This window comes from Hevea brasiliensis, chromosome 15 (genome assembly GCF_030052815.1).
Source record: "Hevea brasiliensis isolate MT/VB/25A 57/8 chromosome 15, ASM3005281v1, whole genome shotgun sequence".
Lineage (NCBI taxonomy): Eukaryota > Viridiplantae > Streptophyta > Magnoliopsida > Malpighiales > Euphorbiaceae > Hevea > Hevea brasiliensis.
The window spans coordinates 70,861,842-70,874,317 of record NC_079507.1 but is presented as its reverse complement, the minus strand read 5'-3'; positions in this window follow the sequence as shown (position 1 = coordinate 70,874,317).

The window sequence follows — 12,476 nt, the reverse complement described above, 5'->3', positions numbered from 1 at the left end:
ATTTTTCTGAGTTTTCTAGAAATTTTTTTGGAATTTTTGGGCCTCGTTTTCGGTCCCAAGGCAGAGTTAAAAATTTAAAATTTTATATTCTGAATCGAACAGGCCGAATCGAACCGAACCGGATCGGATCGGCCAAATCGGGTCAGCTCCTTTTTCTTCTTCTTCTCCTCTTCCCACGTGCGTTCTCCTCCCTCTCTCTCTCTCCCGTTTTCTCTCTCTCTCTCTCCTCCCTCTCTCTCTCTCTCTCGCGTTCGCCTCCCCAGCCACCCCAGCTCACCGGCGCGCCTCCCCAACCACCCCAGCTCACCGGCCGCCGCCTGGAACGGAGAGAAACGTCGCGCGAAGCAATGCACAACGCGCCGCTTCGTCTTCCCAGCCGATCCGGCCACCATTTGGGCCCAGTCTTGTGTCAAACAACATCTACACCTCAAGAGCTTTTCATAAACACAAATAACACCAAAATCCATTGAGCAGTTTGTCCAATTTTTGTCCGGGAAGTTTTAGCCCATTTTGACTTTTGGGCTAGATTTCTTGCAAACCGTGAACCCCAAGAGGAAACTGAGATTACCAGAGCGCTCCGCTCGTCGAGAGCTTCGCGTGAATATAAATTTCAAAATTTTTTGACACCATTTTTTGGTGGGTCCCACGGAACTTCGTAGTATTTTTCCGAGTATTAAATGAGCTTAGAAAATTTAGTAAAATTTATGTACTAACCCCCGTGTTGTGGGCTTCATGTAGGTACCTTCAATTCACGGAAATTTGACAGTTGTCTAGGTCTGCGAATTTCCGGCCAAATAGACCGGCTACTAAAAAAGTCTCCGAATTGGATCGAGATTTTGGCTACCCCACCGTTGTCAGACGCCCCGAGCGCGTTCCCGAGATCAAAATCGACATAGGTAAACCCGAACCTTACTTTTTCATAATTTTTTAGTGCTTAAATGGGATTAAAAATCCATAAAATATTCGTGATAGCTCAGAAAATTATGATTCTTTTTGCATTAGCCTAATAATATTGCTAAGGACCGCGGGGCAAAGTTTTAGAATTTTTAGAGTTTATTTGGGTAATTTTTGCAAAAGGGGTCAATTATAAGGACTAAACTGTAAATGTATATATTGTGATTGATGACTGTTTGGATGGGCCCAGAAGGGGCTGTGTGACGTGATTGAGTTGTGGATATATGGGTTGTGAATATAGAAGTGTGTTTTAAACCTTTTTGTAGGTTGGGTAGGTCCTAGGTATAGGGGAGACTCTGCCGGATTTTCGGCACGACTTAGGACGTATTTGGTATTTTTCTTAATTTGTATTGAGTCAAATTTATTAAATGATTGTAATAAAATTGTCAGGTGAGCCGGGACAGTCTTATTCCTCCGCCCAACCGCCACAGTGACTGTTGTCAAGTCTATGAGTAAAATATTAATTTTAATTGTAATTTCGATATTATTATATGTTCAAGCATGCCCATGCATCACTTATATGCATATATCTATGTAGTTAAACTCTAGGCATGTTTTATGTTGCATTCACAACTGTTAAAGTGCCATGTATGTTGTTATGGTAATTTGGAGCAGTATGCGTGCGTTGGCGTGCGTGTGATGTGGTGTTGGCTATGGATAGGACGGGTAGACACGGCTTGAGATCTTCGCTGGGACCCGGTCCTTCGGGGTAGTCACGGCTTGAGTTCTTCGCTAGGACCCCGATTTGGTTTATTAAGCGAAAGTCCGGCTTGAGTTCTTCGCTGGCACAGGTTGGATTTAAGAGAGCTGTATAGGGGATCAGCTCCCATATATTTATGATTTGACATTACTGGGTGCGTGAATACTCTAAATTACCTTTTTGCTGTTATGATATGAAAATATTACTGATGTTGCATTTCACTGTACAGGGTGCATTAGCTTTAGATAGTTATAGAGATTATGGTTAAAATTGATATTTTACTCTCTGAGTCGAACGCTCACTCCTGTTCAATATTTTTCCAGGCCACAGGAGGATATTTTTGAGGTTAACCTGCTTTTCTCCCTCGCAGGTCATTTATTAATGTTTGTATAAACCTGTTAACTCTTAGAATTTTCGCATGTGTTAGAAATATTTATTTGAATTGGGTCTGTAATATAAATTGTCATTTTAGACTTGTAAACTTATTATTTTATGCTTGTGTGTTGGGCTGGATGAGGGAGCTGAGCTCCCATTTATTTTTCTGTTGTTATGAGTATGTGGAGGGTGATTTGAACTCCCCAATTGATTATATATTATGTTTACAGGTCGGGTGAGTCAAAAACTCCCCGTTAAAATGTCCATTTTATGGTCGGACTCTGTCCGGTTGAATTCTTGAAATTGGGCCCAATGGGCCTTAGAGTTAGGTTAAGGAATAGTTAGGCTTACTGCGAGCCTTAGGGGCTTTAGGTTGGCCCAGGTCCAAGTGCCAGTCCGGCCCATAAGTTGGGTCGTGACAATTTAGAGAGCTCAGCTCACCCTCCACATACTCATAATATCATGAAATCCAATGAGAGCTTAGCTCCCTCATCCAATCCAGTCATGCATGCATTTAATGTTCTTACAAATTCAACATAATATTATATTACAATCCCAAATTGATTAAAATACTCCTAACACATGCGGAGTCTAAAATTTGACTAAATTGTACAAAATACATTAGATATTACTAATTGACCTGTGAAGAAGATGAGTAGATTAGTCACAACAAGTAATCATCCTGTAGCCTGGAAAAATAAGATGAACAGGAGTGTGCGTTCGACTCAGAAAATAAAATACCAATTTTAACTATAATTTCTATAGCTACCTAGAGCTAATGCATCCTAAGGAGTGGAATGCAACACCATCAAAATTTTCATACATATCACATCATAACAGCAAAAAGGCAAGCACTCATACACCCAGTAATGTTCAAATAGTACATATATGGAAACTGATCTCCTATACAGCTCTCTTAATCCAACCTCTGCCAGCGAGTGTCTCTCAAGCCGGACTTTCGCTTGATTAACCAAATGCGGGGGCTAGCGAAATCATCTCTAGCTCTAAAAATTTTAAAATTTTGTCCCGGGATCCTTAGCAATATTATTACGCTAATGCAAAATGAATTATATTTTTTTAACCTATCACGAATATTTTATAGATTTTTAATCAAAATCAGACACTAGATAATTAAGAAAAAGTAGGGTTTGGGTTTACCTATGCTAATTCTGACCTTGGGGACGTGTCCGGAATGTCTGAAAATAATGGGATAGCCTATAATTTTGACTCAATTCTGAAACTTTTTCGGTAGTCTACCTGCTCGGGCTGAAATTATAGACCTGAGCAACTATTGTATTTTCGCAAATTGAAGGTACCTACTGAAAGCCTACAACACGGGGGTTAGTATATAATTTTTACGGAATTTTCTAAACTCATTTTATGCTTGGAAAAAAACAGTGAAGTTTCGGAGGACCTACCGGAAAATGGTGTCGAAAAAATTCGAAATGGGTATTGCTGCGAAGCTCTCGTCGAGTTGAGCACTCCGGTACTCTCAGATTTTTTATAGGGTTTACGGTTTTCGAGAAATCTAGCCCAAAAATCAAAATGAACTAAAACTTCCTGGATAAAAATTGGACAAACCGCTAGATAGATTTTTGTGTTCTTGGTGTCTATGGAAAGCTCTCGAGGTGTAGATATGTCAAGACCCGGTCTAATTGGTGGCCGGAATGGCCGAAATCGGGCCAGGAAGATGAAGAGTCACGCGCGCAAAGGGGGAACTGTGGCGCGACTTTCCGGCCAGCTGGGGTGTCGGCCGGCGGCGATGAGGAGTCCTGGGGGTGCGCCGGTAACCGGGGAAGGCTAAGGTGGTGGCTAGCCGGCGAGGGGAGGAGGGAGGAGAGAGAAAACGAAGAGAGAAAAGAAGGTGTCCGGCGCGCGAGTGAGAAGAGGGAAGAAAAAGAAAAGGCCGGTTCGATTTGGCTGCTTCGACCCGGTTAGATTCAGGATACCCAAAATTGAATTTTTATTCTGTCTTGGGAAAAAAATTCTAAAAAACTCAAAAAAATTAGTAAAATCTAAATATATTTTTAGTTTTGTCACATGGTCTTTAAATTAATTTTTTAAAAATCATCAAAGTTTTATATTTTTAAAAAATCAAACCCGATTTCAAAATTCGAACAAATTTCAAATAATTTTTCTAAAATTTAAATAAAATAAAATATTAATAGTTACCCATAAAATAATAAATTTAAAAATTAGAGGTATTACAGTAGTGACACACACAGCATTTAAATCTAGAGGTGTTTAGTGACACATACAATATTTTGAACATAAGGATGGTCAATGATATATGCAACATTTAAAATTAAATTGAAAACGAGAAGAGTGATACATTTCACTTTCCTCTTTAAAAAACATAAAATATGCATACAGCGACACACACACAGCATCTAAACTCAGTAGTTGTCAATGATGTATCCATATTTAGAGCTAAATTAGTAACTAGGAAGGGATATGCATTTCTCTTTACTCCTTAAAAATATAAGATGCGCATACATGTAGTGACACAACATAACATTTAAACCAAAGGGTAATTAATAACGCATACAACATTTAGAGCTAAATTGGTAACTAGGAAAGGGTATGCATTTCTCTTTTCTCTTAAAAAAAATATAAAATGTGCATACAATGATGTACACAGCATTTGGATCTAGTGGCTAATGATGTATACAACATTTAGAGTTAGTGTCATTCATAATTTGACTCTTTTTAATTTTTTTTTTTACATTTAGAAAATTATTTATAATTTTCTATTTAATTTATTTTTAATATAAATTATTATTTAATTTTTAAATATTATTTTCTTTTATCTATTTTTTGGATGATTATTTATGAGTGTTTTCAATTGTGACAACTCATCTAAAAAAATACAAGTCATCTTTTCCTTTTACTACTGTTTTTTTATATATATATTTTTCCAATAACTCTCATATCCAAGCAATAAAAGAAGGGGAATTAATACAAAATCTTCATATAATATGATAATTATAGTAATTAGCACTAATATGGTAATTGAGCAATTAAGAGATAATTTTTCAATACAATCAAAATTGAAAACAAACAAAAATTACTTGATTCTCATGTTATAGTGTGAATTTATATATTTTGATCCTAATATTTATCAAGATTTATTAGTTATATATTTGAAAATATTCCAGATCTTAGTTGGTATTTAATTTTGTTGGTTTTGATTTTTCATTTTGGCTATTGATTAGTTTTCAATGTTGCTATTATATTGGTTTTGGTGGGAATTGTTTTATTGATCTTTTATTGTTGATTTTTTTAATCATTTTTTTTAATTTAAAAAATAAAACAATATTTAATTCATTTGCATTATATAAAATTTATTTAAGGGCTAAATTGACTTTCTTAAAACTTAAATGATTTTTTTTTCATTTTTTTAAAATAAAATGCCACATAAAACAAAGAAGCACATGGATATGCACCGTTATGAAATTAGGTTAATTTTATCCGTAGTCCCTTAATTTTTGAAAAATGTTGCATATAAGATTTATATCACCTCTCTCTCTCTCTCTCTCTCTCTCTCTCTCTCTCTCTCTCTATCTCTCTATCTCTCTATCTATCTAATTATCCTCATACTCTCTCTTATCACTCTCCCTCTTTGTCTTCTATATCGATGAAAACAAAAAGTAATTCACTCTCTACTCCCTCGTGCTTTCTCTTATCACTCTCACTCTCTATCTACTACATCAAAGAAAACAAAAAGTAATCACTCTCTATTCTCTTTATTCTCAAACTAAAAAGAAAAGTCCCCCAAACAATGAAATAACTACCTAAATTAAGGGACGATCGAATTTCTCTGAACTTGTAATAAACTAGAAAATGAACCCTAAAACATTATTTTAAGGACTTTTTCTTTTTGGTTTGAAAAGGGAGGGAATAAATAGCGATTTACTCTTTATTTTCATCGATATGGTAGATAGAGAGTGAGAGTGGCAAGAGGAAGCATGGGGGAGTAGAGACTGATTTAACTTTTGTTTTCATCGATATAAAGGACAGATAGGGATAGTGATAAGAGAGCGCATGAGATATATATATATATATATATATATATATATATGAATTTCACATTTTTTTAAAATTTCTTTTTATTTTACACTGTAGCATTGCTATGTATAAGATTGGTCAGAGATATGAGAACAAATTGAAAATGAAGAACGAAAATATAACAACTTTAAAAGTTAAAGGACGAAAATGTAACAACTTTGAAAATTAAGGAATTAAAGTATAATAAATTTCAAAGTTGATAAATTTTATGATAAAAACTAAAGATAGAGATAAAAGTATAACAAATTCAAAAATCAAGAGACACTGGTAAAAATTAGCTCAATCATTAATATTGCCAAAATAAATTAAAAGGAAGATTCACCGTTACTTTTTCTCTCGTATTTGTATGTTTTTTGTGTATTTTCATTATTTAATATTTAATTATTTTAAAATGTATATTTTTTTATTGAAAATATAAATATCTTTACTTAGTTTGCTTTATAATAAGAAAAAATTATATTGAAAATCATATATATATATATATATATATATATATATATTTATATTTATATTTATATGTGTGTGTGTAAAATACATAACAGACTGCTAAGAGATTTTAAAAATAGATACTTTTTTAAGAAAAACAAATATAAAGCTACAAGAAAACACAAACATTAAAGAGTCCAATTATTGTAGTCAACTGTGAACATAAATTAATTTTTAAAGTCTTAATTAGTTTAAATACTTGATAGAGAAATGTTAGTAATAAGCACTTGAGAATACATGTAGGAATGTAAATGCCTGAATTTTTTAAAATCCAAGTGTAAGGAAAAAAAAATGAAAATAATAAAAAAAAATGATAAATCTTAAGTGATTGTCCAACACTCTTTATCCTATTAATCGGAGAATATTTATTATATTGTTAGATAATTTATTAATACATTTTTTTCCTCTCTTATAATTAATTTCTTTGAATAAAAATAACGCATTACCTTTTAATATAATAAATACTCTCCAATCAATAAAATGAAAAGTGTTGGACAGTCACTTCACTAGCATTCCTCATATTTTTTATTATGTTTGATTTTTTCCCTTCCACTTGGATTTTTAAAAATTCATGCATTTACATTCGTACACGTATTCTATTAGGTCTATAGTTTTTTGAAAAAAAAAAAAACATGTAATTTTATATGATTTATGAATATATGAACATATAATTAAGATATATTATTCACAACGAAATAAATGTAATAAGGAATAAACAAAATTGAAAATTAAATATTAAATAAATTATAATATTTAGTGGATGAGGGTATCCTCAATTTAATTTACACAAGCAAGAATACCAATCATATATTTATTTTATTTTTTGGTGGATTTTTTTATAATTAAAAAGTTATTTGCGTAATCTACTTATTTTTATTTTTTTGCTTTAAATGCTAATTATCACTTATAAAAGAACGATCAAAATATAATTAAAAAATATATAATTTTAAAAATGCAATTATTCAATTAATCAAGGGTAAAATTTCGGAATAATTATAGTTAAATATTATATAATTGTACAATTACATAACATATATGTATAATTAAATATTTAATTATTTAAATATAAAATACTAAAAATAGTTAATTAAAATATGATTTTTAAATTTTTAAATAAATTATTATTTAAATTAAAAATATCATTAAAATAATTATTTTATTAAAAAATGAAATTTAATTAATATAATTATTTTAAATTATTGTTAATTTAGATAGAAAAACTATTAATGAAACTAAAAAAAAAATTCTTATTTAAAAAAGAAATAAGAACCAATTAATAATTTTTAACATATTTTAAAATTTAATTTGTATTATCTGTACTTTTATATTAAATAAAGGAGCTTGCCTAAATTTAATGGTGAGCTTAGGTACTTTAGTGTGCTCCTATTCTCAATCACTATTAAATTTCGAGTTTTGAATTCTCAATCTATCATCATCGTTAATTTTCCTCTTTTGGGATAACTACTGAGTCTTCAAATAAATGGTACAGAGACTTTATGTCTTTCTCTCTCTAACAATGTTATCTTTCCGCTCTAAATTTCTCATTGCTTTCTTATGCATATATATGGAGAGTATGTTAGTCGATAAATTATATAATAAAACAGTAATTTTATTTAAGATATTTTATAATAATTTAATTATATATATATATATATATCAATTAATTAAACTATATATTCAAAAACTAAAAATAAAATTAAAGCTACATATTGATTCTCCATTTTAGTAAATCATAATTAGAAATTCAATTAATAATCATCAATAAATCAATTTGTACTTAAATTAAAATGAAAAATAATAATTTCAATATATTTATAGCTAGTTTTCATCTTTTTTTTTTTTTTAGTCTAACCTTTACTGAATGCAGTAATTTAATATATGATATTAAATTGTAATTAATTCATAATTTATTTTGAGATTGCTATGTTAACTATAACTACGATGGTTAGCCCTAATCTTATATTTTCATGTAAAATTAATATTGTTTAGAGATTTCTTCATATGAATTTCTTTATATAAAAATAAATAATATTTTTACATAGATTTTAAAGTATTAACTGTTAAATAAAATGTGATTAAATACTTTTTAGGACTATTAAATTTTATCAAGAAATATATAAATTATTGATGAAAATTAAGTTATAAATAGTCTTATATAAATTACTCCCTCCATTAATTTTTGTATTTTTTAGTTGTTTTATCCATAATTATATATCACTTTTAGAATAGTAAGGAATATTAATTTTTTTTTTTAATTTGACTCTTATATCTATTAAATACAATAATTATTTGTATAATTTTTTCAAGCTCTTCTTATCATATCATATCTTTTTTAATTAAGATAAATAAAAAGTAATTTAATAAAATTAAAAAATATTTTAAAAAGTATTATATATATATATATATATATATATATGTGTGTGTAAAGGCATAAATTTTTCTTTGTGTTGAGATGTGAATAGATTTACTGTTTGTGCTGTCATGTGATATTTAACGTATAAAGATTATAATTTATAATTATAGTAATTATTATTTATTATGTTAAGTATTTAATATTTTTTATTTAATTATCATTTTTTCTTTTAATTATCTTTATTATTGTTATTGTTACCTTAATTTTTATGACTAAATGATTAAAAATTTTATTTATTATTATATTTCTATAAATTTATCATCTATATATAGTAAATAAAATTTTTCCTGGTATTACTATATGTGGATAGATTTATTCTTGGTATTGCCACGTGACACTTAACATATAAAGATTATCATTTATAATTATAGTAATTATTGTCTATTATGCTAAGTATTTCATTCTTTCTTTTTATTTGACATATAAAGATTATCATTTATAATTATAGTAATTATTGTCTATTATGTTAAGTATTTCATTATTTTTTTTATTTAATTTTGTTTTTCCTTTTAATTATCTTTATTATTTCTATTGTTATCTTAATTTTCATAACTAAATGATTAAAAAAGTTATTTATTATTACATTTCTATAAATTTCTTATACAAAGTTTTAATATTTCATTTATTATAAAAATTGAATAATTATATACCTTAAAATAAAAAAAATTTCTATCTATATACATGAAGCAATTAGATTTTTTTTTGGCGTTACCATGTGGATAGATTACTCTTAATGTTGCCAAGTGGCAATTAATATATAAAAATTATCATTTATAATTATAGTAATTATTATCTATTATGTTAAGTATTTCATTCTTTCTTTTTATTTAATTTTGTTTTTCCTTTTAATTATCTTTATTATTTCTATTGTTATCTTAATTTTCATAACTAAATGATTAAAAAAGTTATTTATTATTACATTTCTATAAATTTCTTATACAAAGTTTTAATATTTCATTTATTATAAAAATTGAATAATTATATACCTTAAAATAAAAAAAAAATTTCTATCTATATACATGAAGCAATTAGATTTTTTTTTTGGCATTACCATGTGGATAGATTTACTCTTAATGTTGCTAAGTGGCAATTAATATATAAAAATTATCATTTATAATTATAGTAATTATTGTCTATTATGTTAAGTATTTAGTTTTTTTTTTCTTTTTATTTATTATTTTTTATTCTGTTAATTATCTTTATTATTATTATTATCTCAATTTTCATGATTAAAAAAATTATTTATTATTACATTTCTATAAATTTCTTATTTAATTGTTTTAATATCTCATTTTATTATAAAAATTTAAGAATTATATAACTTAAAATAATAAAAATAATTTAAAATTATATTACAAAAAGTTAAAAGTTTTGCTCTCTCCATTTTGTATATCAATAAATTTAAATTTACTTTAATATTATTTTATTTTAATATGCTTTTAATATATATATATATATATATATATATATATATATATATATATATGTGTGTGTGTGTGTGTGTGTGTGTGTGTGTGTGTGTGAATAAAAAATTTGTATTAATATCATTAAATTTTTTCTATTTTTATTAATTAATTATTTAATTAATTTCCTAATTATGTGTATGTAAATTATAAATTATTTAATAATTATTTTTTAATGTTGTAATAAGTAATATTTTTATAGGAACTTTTCTATTAGAAGTAATGGTATTTATCACAAAATATATATGTAACAACCCTTAAAAAAAAAAAAAAAAAAAATTGATTGATGGGAATTGGCGTGTGACAGTGGGTTTTCCCACTGTCACAGCAGCCATTTTTATAAAAAAAAAAAAAAAAAAAAAAAAAATTCAAAAGAAAAACGGGAGGAGGACCCCCCCATTTCTCTTCTTTCCCTCTCCTTCCCTTTCTTCTTCTTCTTCTTCCTTTCTCCGGTGACCGGCCAGCGACGTCCCAAGCAGCTCCCCACCGGCCGGCGACCCTCCGGCGACGGCCATAACCACCAGAAACGGCGGCAAGGGAGGGAGAAGAGAGAGAAAACGCGCGCACAGTGGGCAGCGGCTTTCCGGCGCGATTCCGGCTTCATCCGATTCGAGGTCATAGCCCCCGAGGCCCGTAGTAAGCCTAACTATTCCTCAAATCCATAACCAGGCCCACAATTTAGACCCAATATACATATAAGATAATTTAAATTAAACTGTTATAATTTCATTTTGGGCCAACTTAGCCCAGAACTTTTCAGAAAACTAAAACCAGGGGAGCCCAGCTCAACCCTATTACCTCATTTATAACCATTTAAAACTCATAAATTTTTTTTTTCTTTTCATTTATTAATATGAAAACTTGAATTCATACAGTCTCTGATAGGCTTAATGCTACTACTAGCACATGCGGAGTCCTAAATTACAAATTTAGAGAATAATAATACAATTAAGTAATCTTTTCATAACTTTGAGAGGAAAGGGACAGTTATTCAAAAATGTCTCCTCCTCAGCTTTGGAAAAATATGGTGAACAGGAGTGAGCGTTCGACTCAGAGAGTAAAATATCAATTTTAACCATAATCTCTATAACTATCTGAAACTAATGCACCCTGTAGAGTGAAATGCAACATCAACATCATATTCACATCATAGCATCAAAAAGGTAATTTGGAGCACTCACACACCCTGTAGTATCAATCATAACATATGGGAGCTGATCCCCTATACAGCTCTCTTAAATCCAACCTGGTGCCAGCGAATTACTCAAGCTCGGACTTCCACTTAATAACCAAATCGAGGGTCCCAGCGAATTACTCAAGCCGTGACTACCCCGTCCTATCCATAGTCCACACCACATCACACGCACGCCAACGCACGCACACTGCTCCAAATTACCACAACAACATCATGGCACTTTAACAATTATCAATGCATCATAAATCGTGCCTAGAGTTTAACTACATAAATATATGCATATAAGTGATGCATGGGCATGCTGAACATATAATAATATCGAAATTACAATTAAAATTAATATTTTACTCACGATTACACGTCGACTATTGTGGGCTTTGGATGCGGAAAATAGTTGATCTCGATCACCTAATAATTAAATTATAAATTTATTAGTACTAACTCAAAATAAAACTCTAAAGAGGCAATAGATACTAATTCATGCCTAAATCCGTGAGTTTCTCCTATATCTGGGACCTACCCAACCTGCAAAAAGGCTCAAATAACACTTCTAAATTCTCAATTTCCACAATCACATCTCATCAATATCACATGGCCCCTCCTGGGCCCTCCAAATCGGACAATACTCAAAATCTTAAAAATTACGTTTTAGTCCCTATAATTGACATTTTTCAAAAATCCACTCAAACAAGCTCTAAAAATTCTAAAATTTTGCCCCGCGGTCCTTAATAATATTATAAGGCTATTGCAAAATGAATTGTAATTTTCTAATCACCCATGAATATTTTATTCAAGAATTTTACTCGATTCCATAAGTTTCCA